The 11482-nt window shown below is 33.5% G+C and overlaps 1 long non-coding RNA gene across 2 annotated transcripts; it reads left to right on the top strand.

The window, feature by feature from the left end:
- The first annotated feature begins 9 nt into the window (after positions 1-9).
- On the top strand, positions 10-6991 carry LOC121108528. 2 transcript variants are annotated; one of them, XR_006932507.1, is made up of 6 exons: positions 10-120; positions 407-700; positions 1008-1089; positions 3328-3468; positions 4748-4938; positions 6413-6991. It is a non-coding gene; the product is annotated as an uncharacterized LOC121108528 (long non-coding RNA). The 2 variants fall into 2 exon arrangements; XR_005843067.2 differs by lacking the exons at positions 3328-3468; positions 4748-4938; positions 6413-6991 and adding an exon at positions 2093-2275 and having other exon boundaries at positions 10-117.
- The last annotated feature ends 4491 nt before the right edge of the window (positions 6992-11482 follow it).

Raw genomic sequence — 11482 nt, forward strand, 5'->3', positions numbered from 1 at the left:
ATCACAATCGTCATTGTTGTCATCACCGTGGTCACCGTCCTCATCAATGGAACAACGCCCAACGGCCCACCACTATTGAAGATCAACAACTGAACCATGAACCATGCTGGACCCATGGTGGTGACTATCTCCCTCTTGCTTCCTATAGAGACTCCTTGATCCTATTTTCTATCTTTTCTACTGCCCTTCTTCCCTTCCCCATCACCCTAATTTGTACCTATAAAGAGTCCTTGCTTCTATTTCCTATCTTTTCTATCATTCGCCTTCCCTTCCTCATTACCCCAATCCGTAATAGTGTCTGTCCTCCCCTTTCTTCATCTCCCTTATTAACATTTGTAATTAACTGGTCGGACCAACATTTGAACTGTTATTTCTTAATCTTATGCTGGGTAAACATACATCAAAGAACCTCCTCTCCCTCCTATAAATTGGAGTGAGACAGTGACACATTCAGTCGTTGGAGACAGGGTTGGTATGACAAAGTTCATGGAGGAGAGAACTCAGCAACTTCTGATGAAGTCAGTAAAAGCCATCCCTCTGCTGTAAGAGATGTGGATTTTGATGAACAGCAAATCAGTCTTTTAACTGCAGTTTGAAGAGAAGGATGTCAATAACCAGTTCTGAAGTAGAACTAAGTAGAACTACCCACACTGAGCATGCATTCCAACAGTTTTTGAAGGAATCCTGATAAAATCACCAGGTGAGTAAAGAAGAAGACAGAGGACTGATGCAGGAAGAGGTGAAAGCCAAAAGCCCTCTAGGAGATCCCTTAGTGGTGGTAACATTTGCAGACTTGAAATATAGATAAGACACTGACAGACCTCTTCCTGAAATATGGATTAGTCACAGAATGCAAGGTTCTTGTAATATATATATTTGTTTATGTACATATCTATATTTAAAAAAATCATAATTCTGGCAGTGTCTCTGCCTGTGCCTTTGAGAGTCTGTATTCCAAGCAACTGTGAAACATGTGCACATTAATATATTTTCTGATTGCATGACAGGCAAGAGAAAAGCAGCAGTGAATTAGAGAAATCGGAACTGAGTAATAGAGTTCATTAAGTGAGAAATGGAGGAGAAATGAAGGTAACTATGGTGATAAAGTTGGATAAAAAACCAAATACTACCAAAAATAATGATAAACTTGAGTACATAATGTAAGTCATGGTCTTAAAAGACCATGAATTTAGAGTAAAATAATTTATACACTAATGACATTCTCTCTTCATTTAATGTTGAGGTCTTGGTTGCTTATTTACAGGTATATTGTCCTTTTTATCTAACATTTGATTCTGCTGCTTTTAGTTGCACTGACCAATAACTGGATCCAGGTAGAAATACTTGAAATTGTATTATTTTTGCTGCAGACTTATTGCAGAGCAGATAAACCTTGCTCCTTTCTCTATATGTCTATTTACAGCTTCTCTTTTCCATGTTTGTTCTACCTACATTTCCTGAGTCTTACACAGTAGGGTGGCCATTTGTTCTTCAAGGAGACATTGATGTTTCTAGTTTTGTTGTTCACAAAATAAATGAAAACAACTTGATGGAATTACTCGTCTTGTGTAGGACACCAACACTATTAGAAAAAGAGAAACTGTCACTAGGAAAAACTTTGGTCTTCACTGGGGTAGAAACTTAGGAGTATTCAGCTGTCATTTTATTCCTAAATAAAGAAGCAGCAACAGGAATCATCCCACAAAAGTTTTTGTTTTGGCATAAGACTAATGTGCTCTGATTAATTAATTAGAATGCTAGAGACTAAATTCTTCATTTTGCTATCCTGCTTAAAATAAGCATTTGTCTGGCATGTGATATGCTAACCAACTCCAACAAACTTGGACAGCAGGGCTGCATAGATTGAACTATGTAAGGTGAGGCTTTAAGGAGACAGCTGCTCTGAAGTACTCCTTTGCACCCACACAGCATTTTCATCATGACAAAAACAACTGGATAGAAAATATCTTGTTGGCAGAACATCACTTTTGATTTTAAACATATATGTAGACTGTGATGAGGTTGAAAAATGAAATTTATTTGTACTCTAGAAAATCTACAGAGGAATTTTGATTGTACTTATGTTCCACAGGAGGGACTTTAGGTCTAACCACTGCCCTTGTTTGATGAAGGAAGAAGCGGCAGCTTTGAGAGTCTCTCAGAAGAAAGGATAGAATTACTAGAACCAAGCTAAGCTGCCACATTCCAAACACTTCATTTGTTTTTGCTAACAGCAATGTTATTGTTCTATGAGAATAAAGCATTCTTATGCCAATTTCCCATTTTCCAATCTTATTTCAGAGAGAAGAATACATCTTTCTGTAATTTATCTGCTCAGTATCATGTTCCTTATTTTCTATAAAAGTTTAATTCTAGTCTTCTCTCAGGAGGCTTTTGTACAATGTAATAACATTTTACTGCCACTACTCTGATCTTAGGGTCTGACATATTATATTGCCAAATCCAAAGAAATTTCCAAGCACTGAACTGACATTTTTAAGACTGAAAATTGCCCAGATTAAGTTATCAGAGAGGAACTGGGGATCTACACTAACTGAAATTTGCTATTTTACTCCTCTTCAGATAAAGTCACTGACAGTTATCATAAGTTATTGACAGCGCCATTACCATTAAATCCTATTTAAATAGAACTTAATTAGTTTTAGTTATTTTAAAAGGTTAGAAGCTATCCCTGGATAACAGCTTCTCACTTCAAAACTCAAGAAAAAAGATCTTGGATTTGAATTTTGACTAAACATTTATTTGCTGGAACACATTCTGATCTTTGAACACACTGCATTATTTTATTTTATTTTATTTTATTTTATTTTATTTTTAGCCTAAATATGCACCTTTTATCCTCAATAAAATAAGTAGACCAATAGCTAATATTCTAAGCAACAAAAGAGGAGGAAGTGTGTGATCCTTTATTTGCTTTTGATGAAAAGTATATGCTAATACTGATAATAAGTATCTTAGTGTTCTTAAAGAGGAGACATGAGTCTCAGTGTACAATATACAAATATTAAAAATGGGCAAGGTAGGATTAAATAGGAAATCTGCTAATTGTTTATGCTTTTGTTTATTGCCTAAAAGCAGCTACAATCAAGAGACTATTTGGCATGTTCCCTTCCCTTCCCTTTCCTTCAAAAGCAATCACAGGGCTTCTAGTATTTAACATACTGGCATGCCACATATGCTGGTATGAGCTGCCATGAAAGATATAAAAATGCAAGAGAGTGTAAGAGATTATTTAGCATGTTATATTTATTTTCATTAGAGATGTTGAGTCTGAAACCTGTTGCTAATTCTGATGCTCTTTTTCAGTCCAACAGTATCATCCACTGGTCTTCCATCCTCCTTCTATCAGTAATATGAGCAATGATAACCCAAGTTTTAAGCCACTGCCTCAATTACAGTAGAATCCTAGATGCTGCTGAATCCTAGATGTTGTTAAGGGTTACAGAGGTGAGAAAATGGAGATTTGAAGTATCTGCATTTTTGTTGTTTGTTTGTTTGTTCTTCTTTTCTCTCTCTCTTAAATATACCTACTGCAAATTCTTTTAGAAGTTTAATTTAATCTCACAGCAAATTTCTACATTTCAGTTCTTTCTAAAATATAAACTAATCTAACTTAGTTCACTCATCAACATAAGCACTTAACAAGAAGGAAAGATAAGCATCATTTTTTAATCTTATTACTCTTTAATTAGAAACTACAAATTTGATAGAATTTAGTCATTCAACAGTGATGATTACAAAGAAGAAATTCCAACTGACAGAAAGTCAGCTGAAATATGACAGAATTTGAATGAGTTTAATGATCTTTGACTAATACAGATAAATAAAAAGGTAGCAGCAAAAAATGGAGGAAGAAAATAATTTCATTTGTGCCAAGTTGGAGCAGTAAACAATTCAAGTAATATCATGCTTGAATAATACATGTTAAGGATCTAAATGACTTGAATAATTAGTTTCAGAGGTCCTCGTGAGAAGCAAGGGTCCAGTTAATATCAGAGATACATGTATCTGTACTACAAATGGCATTCACTAATCAAGTTGTATTTTATGTACTGTATTTGAGTGTTTGAGTTTATGTATATGTATTTGAGCATTTGTTGTATTTGTGTTTGAGTACTAATCAAACTGCTTCTACTATTACAAGATTCTGAAGTTAATAGATAGTGCTGTATCATTTCTATAAGTTCGAATATTGAACAGCCAAACCTTCAAATTTGAAAGACATACCAAAAATAGCTGGTTGAAATCTGCCAAATATTCAAGACTATTGCAACTACACTATTTTTGTTATTACTTATGGTAAAGTATATGAGAACTATTACTTAATTTATATAATCTGTGCATCCCTGATATTAACTTTATTAGACCACATTTAAAAAAAAAAAAAACCTCATTCATGCAATATATATTTCAAATTAACAGGTATCTGAGGTGATGATAATACACAATTTTACTCAAGTTACAAACATTTTTAAAGAACTATGTTGCCAGCAAACACTGATTAAGATGAGCAGTGCTTGTATATTATTACAAAGACATGCATTTTAATATGCATTTTTAAATACATGATTTTAAATACGTCAAGATTATCTAAGTGATTTCACAAGGGAAAAAATAGCAGTTATTAAATGACTCTCATGCAGCAGATAAAGCCTTCATAAAATCTCATCACAGGAAGAAAAACATAAGAATTCAAATGAGGAAAATCTATTTTGACTTTATCTAGCCATCCGGATATGTGGAGATGGTCTCAGGAAAGCCAAGGCACAGGTGAAATTAAACTTGCTGAAGGATATGACAAATACCAAGAAGGAATTCTACAGGTACATTGGTCAGAAGTGACAGTCCAGGGAGTGAATACCTCCTCTGATAAATGAGAAGGGAGAACTGGCAACAGCAAACATGGAAAAGACTGAGGTACTCAATGAGCTCTTGGCCTTGGTCTTTACTAGCAGTTTGGTATAGATTTTGATCTCATTACACTAATTTGTATTAATATGTTTTTTACTGTGATAATTGATATCTCTGTATAAAGTGTAAAGGCTACACAGTAGAATTTGCTATTCACTGTAATTTCATCATAAAAGTCTGTTTAACATATCTAACACTTAACTCCTATATTCTGTCCATAGTCCAAATGAGTAGGCTCATGTAGGAGGCCAAATGTGTAATTAGGCACAAGCAGTGACTGTTTGATTTTCCCTAGGAAGACATATATCCCATTCTTCAACAACAGAGTCCAGCAAACCACTTACACCTTTGCAGACATTTTTCTTGTTATCATTTTATTAGACACCTTGAATTTTGGCAATAAATCATAATGTCTTCTATCGCTTCACCCATATAATGTATGAGAAATGTTACATTTTGGCTTAGACTTTTGTCTTCAAGCCATTCTTTTAATTCTTTTTGTTCTTTTTTTTTTTTTTTTTTTGCTGCCACTAAGCACCAACTTCATCCTTAAGGAAAAAGAATGTTCCACATAATATAAGTGCTAAGCTGCTTTGTCTGATTCCTATTTTATTTTCTATTAGTCATGCTATTTACTGTTGTCTTTTCAGGCTTATCTGCTACATTTTCTTTTCCAGCTTTGTGGGTCTTTGTTACATTGGCTTTTGATTTATTGTAACAGTATCTAAGAAAATTGGAGGTTCCACACATTGCTACTTAGATCATAGATAAAAGACACACCTTTAGGAGCAGTGTTTGCTGTTCAGACAGGTTTCTACGCATTCAATTGTCCATGAACATATACTCATAGTTCAACTTCTATCGTGTGAACCTAAGAAAGAAAAGTTTTCTTACATTTAACTTAAGCTATGAATTAGATTTTCCTGTCTTGTGTGAAATAGTATCTCCTAATGTTGAGCTGTGGAGATAAATGATCTTCTATAAGTTGCATTTTTCTTTTTACCTCTGACTTTCTTTTCTTAGATGAGTACTTTTCAAGGAAACAGAGTGCATTTAGGAAGTAAACCATGGCAGTTGCAAGGATTCACGGTTAATTATTTTGAGTAGTTATCATTTCTGAAGACAATTCCTTGTTTTCCTTCTCCACTGACATCCAGTAATATTATTACTTGATAAGATACAATTATAGGGTAAAATACAAGAAAAAGATTACTGTCAGAGCCAATATAAGTGTTAGCTGCGGGCAAAGCTAAATTCAATTCTCAGCTGTCTTTCTGAAAGTCTGATCATATTTTTCATTCTTCAACCCCTTTTTTTCCTGATTTGATTTGCTCTAGTACAATTACTAAAACAGCCTTGTGCATTAAGCCAAAATTGAAAACAGTAACATTTTAACGTTCTCTTCCCCCTAAAGCAAAGATTATATCTGTACTTGAACTGCATGACTTTCAGAGGCATTTTAAAACAACCTTTTAAACAGATCAACCAACAACTACGGTGTGAAATTTGATGAAGTTGCCTCTGTCTACAGAAAGTATCAGAGAAGGATACCAAGGCACCAAGGTATCAAGGACATAACAGTTAAACTCTTGTATTCTTATGGCTACTTATCTGATGTTCTTAGGACAAATAATGATCAGTAGTATTGTCTTGATATTATGAGAATATGGAACATCTCTTGAGCTGAACAACGTAACATAGCTACATGCTTTGTTATATTTGCCAAATGTATTCTTATTAAAAAATGTGCATTATTATACATTTGCTGAAAAGGTAGTATAAATGACCTTTGCATGTCCTTTTTCTTCTGATTAGAATTATGCACCTATAACTTTTTACATGAAAGTTTAGTGTGCTTAAAGACATTTACCAGTGCAGAGATTGCTACATCCAGTAGTTGTATTCATATTTTCAGAGAAATTCTTTATGGATAAATATTTGAAGTATATGGACTAGTTAATAGGGATGCAACTTGGTCTCCCTAGTGTAGAAATTTAATACCATTTAAACATCCTAAGAAATCCAGCTGTTGTGCTTTGTCTACCTTATAGTTGTTTCAAGTGCCCTAAAATGTATAAAAATATAACAAAACAGTTTCATTTAGGTGAAAGAATGGAATGGAATGGAATGGAATGGAATGGAATGGAATGGAATGGAATGGAATGGAATGGAGTAGAGTAGGATAGGATAGGATAGGGTAGGATAGGATAGGATAGGATAGGATAGGATAGGATAGGATAGGATAGGATAGGATAGGATAGGATAGGATAGGATAGGATAGGATAGGATAGGATAGGATAGAACAGAACCACTCAGGATGGAAAAGACCTTAAAGATTATTGAGTCCAATATCCATGGCCTAACCATACTACCCTAACCCTAACAACCCTCCACTAAATGATATCATAAAAAATATGCCAGAAAATTATTCTCAAATCATGTGTCTAAAATACTATTTCTTTCAGAAAGATTAATCACAAGAAATTTCCTTTTTGTTGTCAAAATTTATTATTATAATTTTTTTGTTTGCTATCATGATCTCAAAATTAAGTGCATATGGATGTTGGAGGGACAAATTAGAATGGAATTATTGGCTAACAAATGCAATATTTCTTGTCAGAGAAATAGTGCAGTAGGCATAACAGGCAGGAGAAAAACAAAGGGTAGAAGTCTAACTCAGAAGCTTATAAATCATAAGAAATCTCAGAAAGAATTCATACTTCTGATATAACTTTATAAAGCAATTCCAATTTTTTCTTTCATAGCATTTAATTTTTAAATATACATTTGCTTAGGTTCCTGATTCTGTGCAATACATGAATTAAAATGAACAATGTTAATTTTTTCTTAATTTGCAGGGTACAGTGAAAGAAAATATTCATAGAACAGACAAAAAATGTGCTTGTTTATGCATTAACTCCTGATAATGAACATAGAAAGAAAAAGAATAAAAAGGGATGTTTTTTGCAAATTTTCACTGAAACTTTGCAGATTTAAGAGCTTGCTTTTCCAATATTATCTTCTCTGTCCCTGACCAAACTATATGCTATATTTTCTAATCCCAGAGAAAATCTCAGCTATTCTAGGTGGAAAAGTTTTTGATTTTGATTTTTTTTTTCATTTTGTTTTATTTCGATTTTTTTTTGCAACATTTGATTTTCTTTTTCTCTGAGAAATGGCTATGATCCGTTATTAACACAACCCTGCAAACCTTTATTGTTGAACTTTGAAGGTGGAAATGGGAAAAAAAAAAAGGCTTTATCAGATATTGAAAGATACTCTTGAATAATTCCTTACTTCTAGAAATGTAAAGAGAATACTTCTTTTTATTCTTACCCCAATCACTAAAGTTTACTTATATTTGGCACTCAAACTCTTGCTGATTATTTGGTTTTCAAATGCATATTAGCAGACAGTATAGAACATCAATTATTATGTCCATTTCATTCAACATTTTCATAGATTATTTATGTTGTACATATATTTCAAAAAAAAATCTAAATGAAATGAAAGCCAATGACATTTCCATCTTCTAAGATGAGTTTTAGCTCATGATGTTTATGTCAAGAAATGCAGATCTCTCCAATGGCATTAAAATGGCCCCAAATCAACTCTAACTTATTATCATCGTGCATTCTTGGTCTGGTTTTTACAAAGCCAGTTTAACACTCTGACATTTGCCTACCTGAGAAAACCAAAGGCAAAATGACTGTCAAGAAAGGTGCTTTAAGATTTTCAAGGAAAGTTGCACTTTTCATGACAGCATTCTTACTTTCAAAGAAAGTGTAAATAAATTTTTCTGCTATATTACTGTTTAGGTGAACAACCAGTTTGGGTTTTGGACTCATATTTGCTGGTTAGAAAGGTTGACAAACACAGTAATTGTGTGGATACAGGATTTCTTTCCTTTTGTTTTTACAGATGTTGCATTACGTTGATGGCTTAGAATGAAAACAGTGAATAGTTTATAAATTAGGAGTTCTGCATAAACAAACTAACAAAAAAAAAAAAAAAAAAGAGAGAGAGAGCGAGCCAGAGAGGTTAAAGCAAATGATGATTAAGAAAATGATTAATTAGAAAAAGAGAGGGAATTGGAACAGCAATTATGTTTATGTGTAGCTACACTGAATAATCATCATCTTTCATTAATCCTTTCCTTACAGAAAGAAAATAATGAAAAAGGTTAGGTGTTTTAAGAGAAGGACTGTGTAAATCTACAACAACTCTCATAAAAGCACTTAAATCCCAGCTAGAACAGCCAAAAAATGGTCAACTCTAGATGAGACGCAAAAGCAAATTCTTTTGATCTGTTTTAAAGTTGAGAGGCATTAAATTCCACAAATGGACTATGCTGCTTTCACTGGTTCCATTACTAAGTCAGCACAAACAAGAGAAGAAACAAAGTTTAAAAATCATATAGTTAATGCCCAAGAGAATCTTATCTAATGTCTCCTCCTTAAGTGAATTAGCCAAGAGTTACTAGAAAATTGCTACCATTACACAGTTTTTGAAGCAATTCCCTCCAATACAAATGAGAATAATTTCATATTTTTATTTTCAGTGTTTACTTACTCATTTTTCATTGTCTACTTATTTTCATTGTTTTACTTGCTGGGTTTTCAGCAAGTACACAATGGTCAGTGGGGAAAAAAATATTCCCCAAACAACTCTGTGTATTTAAGTTGATATTAACTCCAGACATTGGGTTCAAGTTGTTTTTCTTCAGCTTTTAGTTCTAATTCTGTAGAATCATAGAAGTATAGAATGGTTTGTGTTGCAAGGTTTAGGTTTTATTTCTGCTTAATATGAGTTTAATAGATCTCAGTATTTCATACTAGGCAAATGTCAATAATATATTTTCACTGAAAAGGAAAACATAAATATCAGCACAGTGGTAAATTTAGGTGAGAACTTGGGAGAAGAAGGATGGAGGGGCAGTCATAAGATGAAAACAGTAAAGAACTAGATACACATTTAGTAAGCACTGAAGATGTATTAACCTCTACAGATCTCCTGAAACTGTATCAGTTACAAAGCTATTTCAAAAATCAGAATAACAGGATTATCTCAGCTGTGCCACATACCCTGTTAGTTTTAAATAGATAAATTTGCAATGCTATAATTAGTAGAACTATTTAGAAATCAAACTAACAGCACCACCTCCTTTCATATATTTTCATTGTTAAATTGTTTGTTTCTAGCCCTGGTTTCTAAATGATAGTTATATCCTGGAAAATTGTTTGCTCTCATGTTCTGCAGAATACTCTAAGATTCTGCTAGAATCTGAATCCTACAATTATGTTCCACAGATAATAATATCCTTAGTCTTACATATATGCATTTATTTATTATATAAAAGTAAAATCCATTAGAAAATAAACATTTTTTCTCTAGATACTTTTCACTTGCTTGGCATTCTCTCTCTCAACATCACACCAGTATGAATATTTTGCAGTCTTCAGTTTTGGAGACATGGAGGATTTTACCTTCTGTTTAAGAGAAGAAGGAAAAATAAGAAAAAAAATTATATTGACATCTGAATGTAGAGGAATAAACTGGTACTGCTAATTAGAAATCACTTTGCTTTTACATCGAAGTCTGGTTTGGAGAATATAAGATGAATAAGTTGGTTACAAGGAGACTATCTGATGTGAGACCATGTTACTTTCATCCAGCAGCTTAGTGAATAACCTGTTTTTAAAAATGGCTGTTGTTTTTAGCTACACAGATTTCCATTTATACAAACTACATTAAGCCTCACTCTAAATTCTTGTTTATAGGAACATAAATTTAATTGCAGTGCCCAACTTTAATATATCCAACAACACATTGCAGCAGCTCTAACATTATTCTGCATCTTGCTTTCACTATTTTCTTTAGGGACTTGTTTAATTCTGCTTATGATGAGCAATTAAAACTTCTCTGTCACTTGGGTTTAGGTCAACAGCATGGTCTAAGATGTTTACTTGGACTAATAGACTGCATAAATCTGCCTGCTTGGATACCATTATTGAGGTTCATTGGGCTGTTCAAAGAATTGCATAGGAGAGGTACTGTAACTTACTCATCCTCCAGGGCTCCCTGCCTTTTGCAAACAATGCATTATATGTTCATCTCTGAGATATTTCTGAAGCTATTCTTCCTGTGGACACATTGAGAAGTCATGGCTGATTCTTAAGTTCTTCTGACTTCCTAAATTGTAGAGAATATAAGGTATGCTGAGAGCATTCTTTCCAGACTATCCATTGCAGAACTGGATGTGAAAGGATAGTTTTTACAGTGCCTGTTGTTACCACATGAGCCAGGCCTGAACCTGCTTTGATGTTGATACAACAGAGAAAAAAATAAACCATTTAATATCTGTCGGCTTTCTGTAGCTGAGAAGTGGGAGGAACATTACTTGTTCATGAAAAACCAATCACTAACGTTCTTTACCATGAGAAATCTGTGTCCTTTCTGATTTAATAGCGTGTATGAAGCTTGCTAAAACTCAATGATACAAAACAGTAGACTCACTCATTTTTGTGTTTCCCACTCTACATGAAAAGTT

Source organism: Gallus gallus, chromosome Z, assembly GCF_016699485.2.
Source record: "Gallus gallus isolate bGalGal1 chromosome Z, bGalGal1.mat.broiler.GRCg7b, whole genome shotgun sequence".
NCBI lineage: Eukaryota > Metazoa > Chordata > Aves > Galliformes > Phasianidae > Gallus > Gallus gallus.